This window comes from Pristiophorus japonicus, chromosome 5 (assembly GCF_044704955.1).
Source record: "Pristiophorus japonicus isolate sPriJap1 chromosome 5, sPriJap1.hap1, whole genome shotgun sequence".
Classification (NCBI taxonomy): domain Eukaryota; kingdom Metazoa; phylum Chordata; class Chondrichthyes; family Pristiophoridae; genus Pristiophorus; species Pristiophorus japonicus.
The window spans coordinates 153,104,997-153,121,302 of record NC_091981.1 but is presented as its reverse complement, the minus strand read 5'-3'; the positions used below and the strand labels follow the sequence as shown (position 1 = coordinate 153,121,302).

The 16,306-nt window shown below is 43.8% G+C and overlaps 1 protein-coding gene across 5 annotated transcripts in view; it reads left to right on the top strand.

Annotated features, from left to right (window-relative positions):
• phf14 (PHD finger protein 14) overlaps window positions 1–16,306 on the top strand; it is a 444,962-nt gene that overhangs the window by 336,830 nt on the left and 91,826 nt on the right. The window lies entirely within an intron of this gene.

The window sequence follows — 16,306 nt, the reverse complement described above, 5'->3', positions numbered from 1 at the left end:
TCCTCATGATTTAAAACTCATAATTTAACAGCTATAAACTTCTAGATATAGTGATGAAGACAAAAATCTGGAATTTTTTAAGAAAATGAATTGGATAATGAAATGGGTCTTTATGGGTGGATGAACTAAAGGACCGAGTAACTAATGAGTGAGTTGTAATTTTTGGAAGAAGCAAAGTTAACTCGGAGTGCATTAAACAAATTAACCCCAAGGTGCCAAAAACATGGACATGGGAGATTTGGCAAAGAGGAGTCGTGGGCAGTGTTACGGAAGAAAGCAGTCTTGTTAGATGTAGAGAAGGAAGTTCATTTTGGTGTTGAACCATCTGCCGTGATTCCACATCACTGGATAAAGCCTGAGTTGGCAGCCAGGGAAATTGAAGGTGTTAAGGCCAGAGATGGGAGCCAAAGCTTTTGGTATTGTTAACCAGAAATTATAACATGGTTAATTATTGTGTTCTACAGAACTAACTTTTTTGAGAACTGCAAGAAAATAAACCATCAAGGATGTGCTCATACATTAAGTATTGACTCGATCATAAAATCATTTCATGAAGCAAACAAACTGTACAAAAGGCAATCATTTATTTTTGGTCGCATCCAAATGAAATGACATTAGTCAGTAATTACTTTTTAAGTCATTGGAATCTTAATCTTAAATTTCTTAAGGTTGTTCAATTTTAACCGATTAAAGTAGTTCTGATAATATCAAGGACTTTGTGACAGAGTTTGCAAATCTCAGAAGCAAAAGCCGTTTTCTTGAGCGGATGGTATTGCAAAACAATTCTCTTTCAGTTGAATCAATGATGAGCAGCAAGTTGGTGAGGTTAGGGATAGAAAGACAGATTGTTAAAGCTTCATTACAACTTGATTATTTTCAGCAATATTTTTGCTTATTAATGGTGATAAAATTAGTAAATAAAATAATTTTCTTTTCATTTGCATCTGTGCGGTCTTGGTCTTTGACAATCAACAACTTGCATTTGCAATTCTGAGGAACGGGGCATGGAGATTACCAGAACTGGGATGGGCGGGAGTCCTGTGCTTTGACAGAACTGAGGGTGATTGTGAGATTTAGAAATATACAGGAGGGAGGATGTTCTTAAAAATTAATTAATTAATGTTTTCAGATATTAATAAATAACAAACATGACTGCTTTAATAAACATAAATTGTTACATGTCTAGTACATAGGGCCCATAACTGACAACTTACATCGATCTTCCTGTCGACGAGTGACACTGACATTCCCTGAGAATCTCATTAGCATACGCCAGAACATTAAAAACTGATATAGTAAGTGGAAATCAGAGTAAACAATTGGGGCCCGAGGAAAGAGCCTAACTTGTGCCATATTCCTTCCTTAAAACTCTATGCATGAAAGTTTAAAATTTGAAGCCATCAAATTACCATTTATGCACATTGGGAACAGCATGTTTTAGAAAATGCAGTTGTGGAAGTTTTTCAATTTTTAATGCAAATCATAAAGATGTAGAAAATACATTGTAGAAATGAAAAACATTGCTTGAACAAATCACAAAAAAAAACACCAGCAATATGACTTTGGTTGCTCATGCACCTAACATTTTAGGTGTGAAATAACAGAACTAATGGAGATTTAGGAAATTCATATGAGCTGCACTTTTGCATGGAAGGTCAAAGCTGTTAATGAGCAGCAGAGGGTTTTGGTGGATATTTCACAAAATCGTCCTTAAAGATCAAGGAAATTTGGACATAGTGTAAAAATGAGTGCAAGACTACCGAACAAGCTGGCTGAGTACTGAAGGACATATCTGTCACACTGGGCATGCAGCAGGTGGTGAGAGAACCAACGCAAAGGCAAAACCTTCTTGACCTTGTCCTCACCGATCTACCTGTCACAGATGCATCTGACCATGACAGTATTGGTAGCATTGATCATCGCACAGTCATGTACTGTGTGGCATTACCACTGGGCTAAATGGGATAGATTCAGAATAGATATAGCAGCTCAAAACTGAGCATTCATAAGGCACTGTGGGCAATCAGCAGCAGCAGAATTATATGCCACCTCAATCTATAACCTCATGGCCTGGCATATCCCTCACTCTACCATTACCACCAAGCCAGGGGACCAATCCTGGTTCAATGAGGAGTGCAGAAGAGCATGCCAGAAGCATGCATGCTAAGCAGTGGAAGCATGCTATAAACAGAACTAGCGGTCTCATAATCAACGGATCAGATCAAAGCTCTGCAGTCCTGCCACGTCCAGTTGTGAATGGTGGTGGACAATTAAATAACTAACTGAAGGAGGAGGCTCCATGAATATCCCCATCCTCAATAATGGCGGAGCCCAGCACGCAAGTGCAAAAGACAAGGCTGAAGCATTTGCAACCATCTTCAGCTAGAAGTGCTGAGTGGATGATCCATATCAGCTTCCTCCTGAGATCCCCACCATCGCAGAAGCCAGTCTTCAGCCAATTCGATTAACTCCACATGATATCAAGAAGGCTGTCATGCTCCAGAACTAGCCACGCTTCGAGCCAAGCTGTTCCAGTACAGCTACAACACTGGCATTCACCCGACTGTGGAAAACTGCCCAGGTATGTCCTGTCCACAAAAGGACAAATCCAATCCGGCCAATCACCGCCCCATCAGTCTGCTCTCAATCATCAGCAAAGTGATCGAAGGTGTCGTGAACAGTGCTATCAAGCGCCACTTGCTCACCAATAATCTGCTCACCAATGCTAAGTTTGGGTTCCACAATAACCACTCGGCTCCAGCCCTCATTATAGCTGAATTCCAGAAGTGAGTCAAGAGTGACTGCCCTTGACATCAAGGCAGCATTTGACTGAGTGTGGCATTAAGCAGCCCTCGTAAAATTGAAGTCAATGGGAATTGAGGAAGACTCCTGGCTGGAGTCATACCAAGCACAAAGGAAGATGTGTGTGTTTCTTGGATGTTAATCTTCCCAGCCCAGGACATTGCTGTAGGAGTTCCTCAGGGCAGTGTCTGAGGAGCAACCATCTTCAGCTGCTTCATCAATGGCCTTCCCTCCATCATAAAGTCAGAAGTGAGGATGTTCGCTGATGACTGCACAGTGTTCAATGCCATTTGCAACTCCTCAGTTAATGAAACAGTCCATGCCCGCATGCAGCATGACCTGGACAACAGGGCTGATAAGTGGCAAGTAATATTCGCGCCACATGTGCCAGGCAATGACCATCTTCAACAAGCGAGAATCTAATTACCTCCCCTTGATATTCAACTGCATTACCATTACCGAATCCCCCACCATCAACATCCTGGGGGTCACCATTGACCAGAAACTTAACTGGACCAGCCACATAAATACTGTGTATTAGAGCAGGTCAGAGGCTGGATATTCTGCAGCGAGTATCTCACCTCCTGACCCCCCCAAAGCCTTTCCACTATTTACAAGGCACAACTCAGGAGTGTGATGGATTATGCTCCACTTGCCTGGTTGAGTGCAGCTCTAATAACACTCAAGAAGCTCAACACCATCCAGGACAAAGCAGCCTACTTGATTGGCACCCCAACCACCACCTTCAACATTCACTCCCTCCACCACCGGCACACCGTGGCTGCAGTGTGTACCACCTACAAAATGTACTGCAGCAACTCGCCAAGGCTTCTTCGTCAGCATCTCCCAAACCCACGACCCCTCCACCTAGAAGGCCAAGGGCAGCAGGAGCACCATCACCTGCAAGTTCCCCTCCAAGTCACATACCATCTTGAATTGGAAATATATCAACGTTTCTTCATTGTTGCTGGGTCAAAATCCTGGAACTTGATTGCAGGAACTAACAGCACTGTGGGAGTTCCTTCACCACAAGGACTGCAGCGGTTCAAGAAGGCGACTCCACCACCTTCACAGGGCAATTAGGGATGGGCAATAAATGCTAGCCTTGCCAGCGACGCCCACATCTCGGAATGAATTTTTTGAAAGTCACTGCAGCCATAATTTCCTAAATGCTTTACACAAAAATCAGCATTAAGAATACCAATGCTTTATTTTGTTTATATTGAGAATATGACAACATTGCAGACATATTTATTTAGTTGAATACAATGGATATGTAACAATTAAGGCTAAATTTTAACCTAGTCAGCACAGTAGGAACAGTCAGTCGGCAGGTTATGTTTGGGAGGTGGGGGCAGGTAGGAGTGGGGTTCTTGCTGCATTACTTATGCCATCCGACCCCCTCAACATTTTAACTTGCCTAAATTCAGTCATGGCAAGGCTTTCACAGCAGTGATCCATGGGCCTAATTTCAATAGCAAAGTTGCGTTCCAATAACATCATCATGTCATTTTAAGTGTGGGCTTGACTAAGACCTGCATAGTCTTGAATCTATCATAAAAAGCTGTCGGCAGCCAGGATCCAAACCACCAAAGGCCAGGTAAGTGATTTAAAAAAAAATGATTCATCAGCATTCCCCTCTGGCTCCACAAGGGATACCTTGGACCTCCTCCCCCGATCACAGACCTTTCGAATTCCTTCCCCCTTGCCTGAGATTGCTTCCGTAAGTCGACCACCGAAAAATGTTGTCATTCCTGCCAGCTACGGGTGGAAAACCACGTCAGATAGGGTTGTCAACCATTCCAGATTGTCTGGAAGTAATCGAAATCGATGATTGATCTCCCGGGCGCTGTAGCTGACAACCCGGGAGAAAATTCAGAGATAGAGTTTGCAACTTGTGCACGTGACAGCTTCAAGTTCTGGTGCCAAACCCTTCTGACTCCTCCAGTCTGATGAAGGAGAACTCATGAAAGGTTGGAGCCAGCAGAGCGGTCAACACTAAGGAATTGGCTTGGACAGCATGAATAGGATTGACAAATTTGGATCATGTCCAAAGCTGAACAAGGGGTGAGATGGATTCAAAAATATATTAAGCCACAAATAAAGGAATGGTTTAAACTGATTTTGAAAACAGAATTAACTTCAAACTATTATTTAACAAAGATATGTTGCATAAATAGAATACAAAAACCAGATGCACAACTACTGGACTGCACTACTCCCATTTTATTTTATTTTCCATTTAAACTGCTTGATAAAACTTGAAAAAGCTACATTTGAAATAAAATTCACTTATTCCTCAAATGTTTGTATTTCAATACCTGTACAAATATTAAAATGTACAAAATTAATCAAAGTTCATAGGAGATAAAACTGGATAAATTATGATTTATTTTTGCTAAACCTGTAAAATATAGCTGATATATTCTAAATTTAAGAAAATGACTTGGACTAACGCAACTTTGAACTTTTCCAAAAGAACAAACCTAAAAATGTGCACCTTGCAAACCTTGGCTTTGCAATAGATAAGATGGTTACAAAAAAAATTTGAAAACTGGGCAAATGTCACATGTCACGTGATCAAGCTTCCAGAATTGTTGGCAACCCTCGTTAAAATACCAGACCGCACGCTCTAGAGGGGGTTGGACAGTTTGTTGCTTGTTTTGACAATAGGATTTCTGTCCTGAGTTAAAATTAAGGTTTTCATAGAATCATAAAATGGTTACAGCACAGAAGGAGGCTATTCAGCCCGTCGAGCCTGTATTGGCTCTGCAGGAGCATTTCAGCTAGTCCCCTTTCCCCGTAGCCCTGCAAATTTTTTTCCTTCAGGTACTTATCCAGTTCCCTTTTGAAAGCCACAATTGAATCTGCCTCCACTACCCTTTCAGGTAGTGAATTCCAGATCCTAACTACTCGCTGCATAAACATTTTTTTCCTCATGTCGCCTTTGGTTCTTCTCCCGATCACCTTAAATCTGTGTCCTCCAGTTCTCGACCCTTCCACCAATAGGAACAGTTTCTCTCTATCTACTCTGTCAAGACCCCTCATGATTTTGAACACCTCCATCAAATCTCAACCTTTTCACTCTAGGGTGAACAACCCCAGCTTCTCCAGTCTATTCATGTAGCTGAAGTCCCTCATCCCTGGAACCATTCTTGTAAATTTTTTCTGCACTCTCTCTAAGGCCTTCACATTCTTCCTAAAGTGCGGTGCCCACATTTGGACACAATGGGCCCAAGTTTGCCCCCAGGGTTAGAACAGCGCAAGTCCGTACAGTGCGCTGACTTTTTAGAACAGAAACGGCGCCTATTATTTACCTTGGTATTCTCCCCTCCGTCCGGTTGATCCAGGCCCTTGGCGCAGCGGAACGCGTGGTGGGCGGAGCCAGGTCCCGGCGCTGAAAACAGTGCCGGGACCTCTGCACATGTGCATTAGAGTGTGCGCGCATGTGCAGTATCTCTTCGCAGCCTGAATCTGTGCAGGCTGCATGGGAGGGGCCCGAAGAACGCTGCCCCTAGCCCTGGCCAAATGGGCTCACTAGTCATTGAAGATCGGGACTCGGGCTTCCCTCACGTTCAGCTCTCCTGCCCCCCTCCTATTCAGCCTCCCTCCCTCCCGTTCAGTCCTTCCCCCTCTTCTCCCTCACGTCGTCGACGGGTCATGCCTGCCCGGCATCTCGTTGGGGGCGGGACCCGCCCGAAGTGTCATCGGCCCGGCCTCTTCTTCATCGTCGTCGTCGGGGCCTGTTCAGCCTCCTCTCCACCCACCACCATTCAGCTTCCGCCCAGCCCCTACCCTCCCCATTCAGCCTCCCCCCCCCCGCCGTTCAGCCGCCCTCCCCGTTCAGCCTCCTCCCCTCCCCCCACCGTTCTCTCCCCCCTCCCTCCTGTCTCACCCCTCCTCCTCTTCTCCCCCCCCCATTCTCCCCCCTCCCTCCCTGCCCCTCCTCTCCCCCCCCAAAATTCCCCCCACCCCTCGCTGTCAGAAACACAGAGACACTGACAGAGACAGAGAAAGAGACACTGGGAGGGGGGCGCGGCAGGGGCATCCCAGCACACTGTTGGAGGGCTCCCGGTGCTGCAGCAGGTGAGTAGAAATGTAATTTTTTATTTGTTGATTGATTTTTAATTTTTTTGATTGACTTATTGATTTTTTTATCATTTATTATTGATAATGGCTCTTTATTTGAAAAAGTGAAGTGTTTATTGTTTGTAAACTTCCCCCGCCGCCCCCCCCCCCCCATCTCTCGTTCCCTACGCCTGATTTATAAGTGTAGGCAAGGTTTTTCTGAGTATACAAAAATCTACACTTACTCCATTCTAAGATAGTTTGGAGTAAGTTTTCGCTGTCTAAATTTGCAAAACAGGTGTAAATGGCTGGACACGCCCCCTTTTGAAAAAAAATCTAAAATGAAACTATTCTAACTCACTAGAACTGGAGCAAACTAAATGCCGAGAATTACAATTTCTAAGACACTCCATTCTAAACTAGTTGCTCCAAAAAAATAGGAGCAACTCAGGCCGAAACTTGAGCCCATTACTCCAGTTGAGGCCGAACCAGTGTTTTATGAAGGTTCATCATAACTTCCTTGCTTTTGTATTCTATGCCTCTATTTATGAAGCACAGGATCCCGTATGCTTTTTTAACCGCTTTTTTCCTTCAACGATTTGTGCATATATACCTCGAGGTCTCTCTGTTCATGCAACCCCTTTAGAATTGTACCCTTTAGTTTATATTGCCTCTCGTTCTTCCTACCAAAATGTATCACTTCGCACTTTTCTGCGTTAAATTTCATCTGCCACGTGTCCGCCCATCCCATCAACCTGTCTTATGTCTTCTTGAAGTCTATCACTACCCTACTCACTGTTCACTACAGTCATTTAGACTTGTTTCCAAATTTTTTCACTGGAGAAGTGCACTCCTCCCTCTGACTCAATCAACTTCAAGAGACTTGCAAAAAATATTTTAAAATTGGTATGTTTGCATATGCAGATGCCAATCTCCAAACACTAGTTTCTTACAGATGTACAACAATCTTAAAATGCTTGTGCGTTGGGACTTGAAACTGATGAGCACATTCTCATTTGCAAAATTACTTTACAGACTAACTACTGAATTCTAAATGACCTGAGACTCTACTTAACAGTTGGATTTTGTTGCCTTCAAGGGAAACAACTCCACACAAATATGTACTCAGTTTAATATCTTAGCCCTTATTGCAGAGTGTGAGCCTAGATTATGCACTCAAACCCTGATGTGGAACTCAAGCCCACACCAAGAAATGAGAGTGCTCCCAACTGAGGCACGTTGATGGTCTCTTTCTGCTGTGGTTTAATTTAGGGCAACTTGGCTTTCAGGTGTCTTGTTTCTCAAGACAAATGGTGTGCAAGTTATGCCTGCTAGGGCAGTGAACTGTTTTAATAATTTGCTTTCAATCTGTACACAACATCCTTTTGGGTGAGATATTGGAGGACTAACTGAATCTAGGGGACCATATTCCAGCATCATTCATTATCATTTACAACAGACCCAAATCTTTTTCCCTTTCACCGTTTGATCTCTTGCGGCAGAACAAGAAGTGCCTCAATTTTTATAGAGAGCTCCCCTGGTGAATCAAAACAGTAAAACGGCAGGGAAAACAAAACATCGCCTCATGTGCTGGTTCTCATGAGGTGTATTATAGTGGGATATCCCCATCATCAACAGCAGCAAGGACATAATTTCACAGATTAAAGGTTGCATGTGTGAGTAGGTCCAAAAGGCAAAGGGAGGAAAAAATCATGCATGTGCAAAGATCAGAAGAGCAGCATTGACAAACAGACATGTCTTAGTTAGGGCATAAGGAAAAATGGGAGGCTTGTGCACCGAAACTGAGGCCAACGCTTCTAGGAAAGATATAAAGGATAAATATTGATAAGCTTAGCATTTCTTTAAAATAATTCTTTAATTTTATATGTTTATTTTATATTATAAATATTACTTGTAGAGTTATTATTAAATATGGTCTTTGGTAACTTTGTACTTAAGCACATCAATTATTTGAACCACAGAAAAGTAGCATTTTTGTGACACATGATATTCAATACTTTCAATTATATAACTAATAAACTGCTTAGTGTCAAAGCCCATGGTCAGTTGATGGATACAAGTTTTATATATCTATACATACACACATACAGATACACAACACACGATGCTGAGGATGTCCTGAATAGCACGTTTAGTGAGTTGGTCACACCGCAGGTACACAGCCAGATAGGGGATGGGTGGCCAACAGGAAGAGCAGTGGAAGGAAGATAGTGCAGGGGTCCCCTGCGGTCATCCCCCTGCAAAACAGATACACCGCTTTGGGTACTGTTGATGGGGATGACTCATCAGGGGAGAGCAGCAGCAGCCAAGTTCATGGCACCATGCGTGGTTCTGCTGCACAGGAGGGCAGGAAAAAGAGTGGGAGAGCTATAGTGGTAGGGGATTCTATTGAAAGGGGAATAGATAGACGTTCCTGCGGCCGCAACCGAGACTCCAGGATGGTATGTTGCCTCCCTGGTGCAAGGGTCAAGGATGTCTTGGAGCGACTGCAGGGCATTCTGGAGGGGGAGGGTGATCAGCCAGTTGTCGTGCATATAGGTACCAACGATATAGGTAAAAAATGGGATGAGGTCCTACAAGCTGAATTTATGGAGCTAGGAGCTAAATTAAAAAGTAAGACCTCAAAAGTAGTAATCTCAGGATTGCTACCAGTGCCACGTGCTAGTCAGAGTAGGAATCGCAGGATAGCTCAGATGAATACGTGGCTTGAGTGGTGCAGAAGGGAGGGATTCAAATTCCTGGATATTGGAACCGGTTCTGGGGGAGGTGGGACCAGTACAAACCGGACAGTCTGCATCTGGGCTGCACCTGAACCAATGTCCTCAGGGGAGTGTTTGCTAGTGCTGTTGGGGAGGGGTTAAACTAATATGGCAGAGGGGTGGGAACCTATGCAGGGAGAAAGAGGTAAGTAGAATGGGGGAAGAAGCAAAAGATAGAAAGAAGAAAAGTAAAAGTGGAGAGCAGAGAAACCCAAGGCAAAAAGGGCCACATTACAGCAAAATTCTAAAGGGGCAAAGTGTGTTAAAAAGACAAACCTGAAGGCTGTGTGCCTCAATGCGAGGTGTATTCGTAATAAGGTGGACGAATTAACTGCGCAGATAGCAGTTAACGGGTATGATGTAATTGGCATCACGGAGACATGGCTCCAGGGTGACCAAGGCTGGGAACTCAACATCCAGGGATATTCAATATTTAGGAAGGATAGACAGAAAGGAAAAGGAGGTGGGGTGGTATTGCTGGTTAAAGAGAAAATTAATGCAATAGTAAGGAAGGACATTAGCTTGGATGATGTGGAATCGGTATGGGTGGAGCTACGGAATACCAAAGGGCAGAAAACGCTAGTGGGAGTTGTGTACAGACCACCAAACAGTAGTAGTGAGGTTGGAGACAGCATCGAACAAGAAATTAGGGATGCGTGCAGTTAGCATGGGCAACTTTAATCTATATATTGATTGGGCTAACCAAACTGGTAGCAATGCGATGGAGGAGGATTTCCTGGAGTGTATTAGGGATGGTTTTCCAGACCAATATGTCGAGGAAGCAACTAGAGGGCTGGCTATCCTAGACTGGGTGATGTGTAATGAGAAAGGGCTAATTAGCAATCTTGTTGTGCGAGGCCCCTTGGGGAAGAGTGACCATAATATGGTAGAATTCTTTATTAAGGTGGAGAGCGACACAGTTAATACCGAGCCTAGGGTTCTGAACTTAAGGAAAGGAGGAAAGGTAACTTTGATGGTATGAGACGTGAATTGTCTAGAATAGACTGGCGAGTGATACTTAAAGGGTTGACGGTGGACAGGCAATGGCAAACATTTAAAGATCACATGGATGAACTTCAACAATTGTACATCCCTGTCTGGAGTAAAAAATAAAACGGGGAAGGTGGCTCAACCGTGGCTAACAAGGGAAATTAAGGATAGTGTTAAATCCAAGGAAGAGGCATATAAATTGGCCAGTAAAAGCAGCAAACCTGAGAACTGGGAGAATTTTATAATATAGCAGAGGAGGACAAAGGGTTTAATTACGAGGGGGAAAATAGAGTATGAGAGGAAGCTTGCTGGGAACATAAAAACTGACTGCAAAAGCTCCTATAGATATGTGAAGAGAAAAAGATTAGTGAAAACAAACGTAGGTCTCTTGCAGTCAGCTTCAGGTGAATTTATAATGGGGAACAAAGAAATGGCAGACGAGTTGAACAAATACTTTGGTTCTGTCTTCACAAAGGAAGACACAAATAACCTTCTGGAAATACTAGGGGACAGAGAGTCTAGTGAGAAGGAGGAATTGAAGGAAATCCTTATTAGGCGGGAAATTGTGTTAGGGAAATTGATGGGATTGAAGGTCGATAAATCCCCGGGGCATGATGGTCTGCATCCCAGAGTACTGAAGGAAGTAGCCCTAGAAATAGTGGATGCATTGGTGATCATCTTCCAACAGTCTATCGACTCTGGATCAGTTCCTATGGACTGGAGGGTAGCTAATGTAACACCACTTTTTAAGAAAGGAGGGAGAGAGAAAACAAGTAATTATAGACCGGTTAGCCTGACATCGGTAGTGGGAAAATGTTGGAATCAATTATTAAAGATGAAATAGCAGCACATTTGGAAAGCAGTGACAGGATCGGTCCAAGTCAGCATGGATTTATGAAAGGAAAATCCTGCTTGACAAATCTTCTGGAATGTTTTGAGGATGTAACTGGTAGAGTGGACAAAGGAGAACCAGTGGATGTAGTGTATTTGGACTTTCAAAAGGCTTTTGACAAGGTTCCACACAAGAGATTGGTGTGCAAAATTAAAGCACATGGTATTAGGGGTAGTGTACTGACGTGGATAGAGAACTGGTTGGCTGACAGGAAGCAGAGAGTCGGGATAAACGAGTCCTTTTCAGAATGGCAGGCAGTGACTAGTGGGGTGCCGCAGGGCTCAGTGCTGGGACCCCAGCTATGTACAATATACATTAATGATTTGGATGAGGAAATTGAGTGTAATATCTCCAAGTTTGCAGATGACACTCAGCTGGGTGGCGGTGTGAGCTGTGAGGAGGACACTAAAAGGCTGCAGAATGACTTGGACAGGGTAGGTGAGTGGGCAAACACGTGGCAGATGCAGTATAATGTGGATAAATGTGAGGTTATCCACTTTGGTGGCAGAAAAGGGGAGGTGCAACGAGACCTGGATGTCATGGTACATCAGTCATTGAAAGTTGGCATGCAGGTACAGCAGGTGGCTAATGATATGATGGCCTTCATAGCTAGGGGATTTGAGTATAGGAGCAGGGAGGTCTTACTGCAGTTGTACAGGGCCTTAGTGAAGCCTCACCTGGAATATTGTGTTCAATTTTAGTCTCCTAATCTGAGGAAGGACGTTCTTGCTATTGAGGGAGTGCAGCAAAGATTCACCAGACTGATTCCTGGGATGACAGGACTGACATATGAGGAAAGACTGGATCGACTGGACCTTTATTTACTGGAGTTTAGAAGGATGAGATGGGATCTCATAGAAACATATAAAAGTCTGACAAGACTGGACAGGTTAGATGCAGAAAGAATGTTCCCGATGTTGGGGAACCAGGGGACATAATCTAAGGATAAGGGGTAAGCCATTTAAGACTGAGATGAGGAGAGTTGTTAACCTGTGGAATTCCCTCCCACAGAGAGTTGTTGATGCCAGTTCATTAGATATATTCAAGAGGGAGTTTGATATGGCCCTTACAACTAAAGGGATCAAGGGGTATGGAGAGAAAGTGGGAAAGGGGTACTGAGGTGAATGATCAGTCATGATCTTATTGAATGGTGGTGCAGGCTCAAAGGGCCGACTGGCCTACTCCTGCACCTATTTTCTATGTTTCTATGTCTATGAGATGGTGACGAGAGTTGAGAGAAGAGAGATTTCAAAAATTAGCTCCACAAAACTCCATCATCATCATCATTGACAGTCCCTTGAAATCGAGGAAGACTTGCCCACTCCAAAAGTGAGTTCTCAGGTGACTGAACAGTCCAATACAGGAATTACAGTCTCTGTCACAGGTGGGACAGACAGTCGTTGGAGGAAAGGATGGGTGGGAAGTCTGGTTTCCCGCACGCTCCTTCCGCTGCCTGCGCTTGTTTTCTGCATGCTCTCGGCGACGAGACTCAAGGTGCGCAGCACCCTCCCGGATGCTCTTCCTCCACCTCGGGCAGTCTTTGGCCAGGGACTCTCAGGTGTTGGTGGGGATATTGCACTTTATCAAGGAGGCTTTGAGGGTGTCCTTGAAACCCACCTGGGGCTCACTTGCCGTGTAGGAGTTCCGAGTAGAGCGCTTGCTATGGGAATCGTGTGTCAGGCATGCGAACAATGTAGCCCGCCCAACGGAGCTGGTCGAGTGTGGTCAATGCTTCGATGTTGGGGATGTTGGCCTGATCGAGAACATTAACGTTGGTGCGTCTGTCCTCCCAGGAGATTTGCAGGATCTCGCGGAGACATCATTGGTGTATTTGTCCAGCGATTTGAGGTGTCTACTGTATATGGTCCACGCCTCTGAGCCATAGAGGAGGGCGGGTATCACTACAGCCCTGTAGACCATAAGCTTCGTGCCAGATTTGAGGGCCTGATCTTCGAACACGCTCTTCCTCAGGCGGCCGAAAGCTGCGCTAGCGCACTGGAGGCGGTGTCTGCCCTTGCTGATAATAGGCTCCTGAGGTATGTAAAGTGGTCTACATTGTCCAGGACCGTGCCGTGGATCTTGATGACTGGGGAGGGCAGTGCTGTGTGGCGGGGTCAGGTTGGTGGAGGACCTTTGTCTAATGGATGTTTAGCGTAAGGCCCATGCTTTCGTACGCCTCGGTGAAGATGTTGATGTTGACTTGGAGTTTAGCCTCTGAATGTGTGCGGACGCAAGCGTCGTTCGCTCGATGACAGAAGATGGGACGGTCTTGGATCTGGCCTGGAGGCGACGAAGGTTGAACTATCCCAGTGTCCAGAACCTATAACAACATGACAGTTGATATAGCAAAATTGAATGGGAAAAGTTGACACAGGAGTTTATAATCCTAAATGTTGACGAGGAAGTATGACCAAGAACCGCAACGACAGGAAGTAAGGGTTGTGGACAGGAACTGCTTGATTTATGCCAGCTAGATATAGCGTTATTAAGAACATTTAAATTTTTTTGAATACTACTGATCAGGCTCTTATGATCCCAGAAAAACTGAAGAATTGTCAAATAAAATTTGTATCATTTCCCATTTTCTCTCATACTGTATTTAACTAAAATTAAATCTTTGACAAAATATAGGTAAATGTATAAATGTGAGATACTTAAGCACAACTCCACAATGTAAAGTGTATTTTTCTTGAATTTATTTTGGAAGCTGAGCTGTATCATATTTAAAATCATTATTTGGGTGCTGGCGAGAGAAGAGAGAAATGTTCATTGATCTAAACCTTTGATATTCTTAGATTGGCACTTCGGAAAGGAATGCCTTTTGCTTATCACAGTAATATAAGCTACGTCATTGATAATGTTGATGTCTATAAAATGGACCCATTTTGTCTTTAAGCTGGCCTGTAGATAATACAGAATTGCTTTCTCTAAAATGTGTAAAATTAGCATATCCATTCTCTTGAAACCATACTTCAATATATCCTGCAATATTAAGAATCACTGATGTGTGTAAATTTACTGCTGCATAGAAATTTGATGATGTAATTTCAAATAGGAAAATGTACGTGACGGAGCGTTCTACTGCAATGCATGAAAAGGTCGCAGACACTTCATTACCTTTTCCTGATTTAACAATCCTTTTTTAACAAGCTTAGAATATTGAGAATATCAAGAGCAGGCTACTTTTAGAGTCCATTTCACTGGGGAGCAGTGAGTGTACCACTGTTTTTGTCAGATAACAAGGCAATAACCTGGGCTTTAGTAATTTAGATAAATTGGCTCTACTGAATGGAATAACCCCACAAGTACCAAATTTCCACAGCAATTGCAGGGCATTTTTTTCCTATGTATTAGAAATTGTCATTCTTAACTAACCTAGAGCAATAGTTTTATTTGCAGGGAGGCACATTTTCCTGTAAGCGTACCAATGGACTTGCTGTGCATAAAATATTATGTCTAAACCAACTCCCTAAGTCCAATGGAAGATACTAATGCCTCGATTTTCTGATCAGGGTTGTTTTAACGCTGTCAGTAACCAACGTTCGTTCTCTGCCGGCCCAAAGCTAAGTTCCACGCAGGTGCGAAACTATGAATCAGCCGCGCAGCACCATGAAATTGGGGGAACATTGGCAGCAACCCATTTATTTGCTGCTGTTAAAATAATGCTGATTAGAAAATCTAGAGTTTGGTGTTTTAACAAGGAAAATTTAAAACACATCGGGTTTTGCAGTCGGTATAATGGCGTATTCTTTGAAATGGACAGCAAGTTCGGGAAGTGTATGCGCTAAATCCTGAACTTATGATCTGTCAAGCTCCGACCTGACAGATCATCCGCTCCAACTGTATTCTCATTGCTGGCACAGAGCTGGGCCAATTGCTCACCAACTGCCCAGCAATTATGCATACAACAATCATTTGTTGTGCCTTTAATATAGTAAAATGTCCCAAGGCGCTTCACAGGAGTGTAATAAAACAAAATTTGACACTGAGCCACACAAGGAGAAATTAGGGCAGATGACCAACAGCTTGGTCAAAGATGTAGGTTTTAAGGAGCATCTTAAAGGAGAAAAGAGGCGGAGAGGTTTCAGGAGGGAATTCCAGAGCTTAGGGCCTTGGCAGCCAAAGGCAGGCCCACCAATGGTTGAGCGATTAAAATCAGGGATGGTCAAGAGGCCAGAATTAGAGGTGCGCAGATATCTCATGGGGTTGGAGGAAATTACAGAGATAAGGATTTGAAAACAAGGATGAGAATTTTAAAACCGAGATGCTGCTTTACCGGGAGCCAATGTAGGTCACCGAGCACAGAGGTGATGGATGAATGGGGCTTGGTGTGAGTTAGGACATGGGTAGCCAGTTTTTGGATGACTTCCAAGTTTACGTAGGGTAGAACAAGGGAGGTCAGCCAGGAGTGTGTTGGAATAGTCAAGTCTAGAGGTAACAAAGGCATGGATGAGGGTTTCAGCAGCAAATGAACTGAGGCAGGAGTGGAAACAAGCTATGTTATGGAGGTGGAAATAGGTGGTATTAGTTATGGCAAGGATATTTGGTTGGAAGTTCATTTCAGGGTCAAATATGACACCAAGGTTGCGAACAGTGTGGTTCAGCCTCACAGATGCTAGGGACAGGGATGGAATCGGTGGCTAGAAAACAGAGTTTGTGGTGGGGACCAAAGACAATGGCTTCGGTGTTCCCAATATTTAATTTGAGAAAATTTCTGCTCATCCAGAACTGGATGTCGGACAAGCAGTCTGACAATTTAGAGATCATGGAGGGA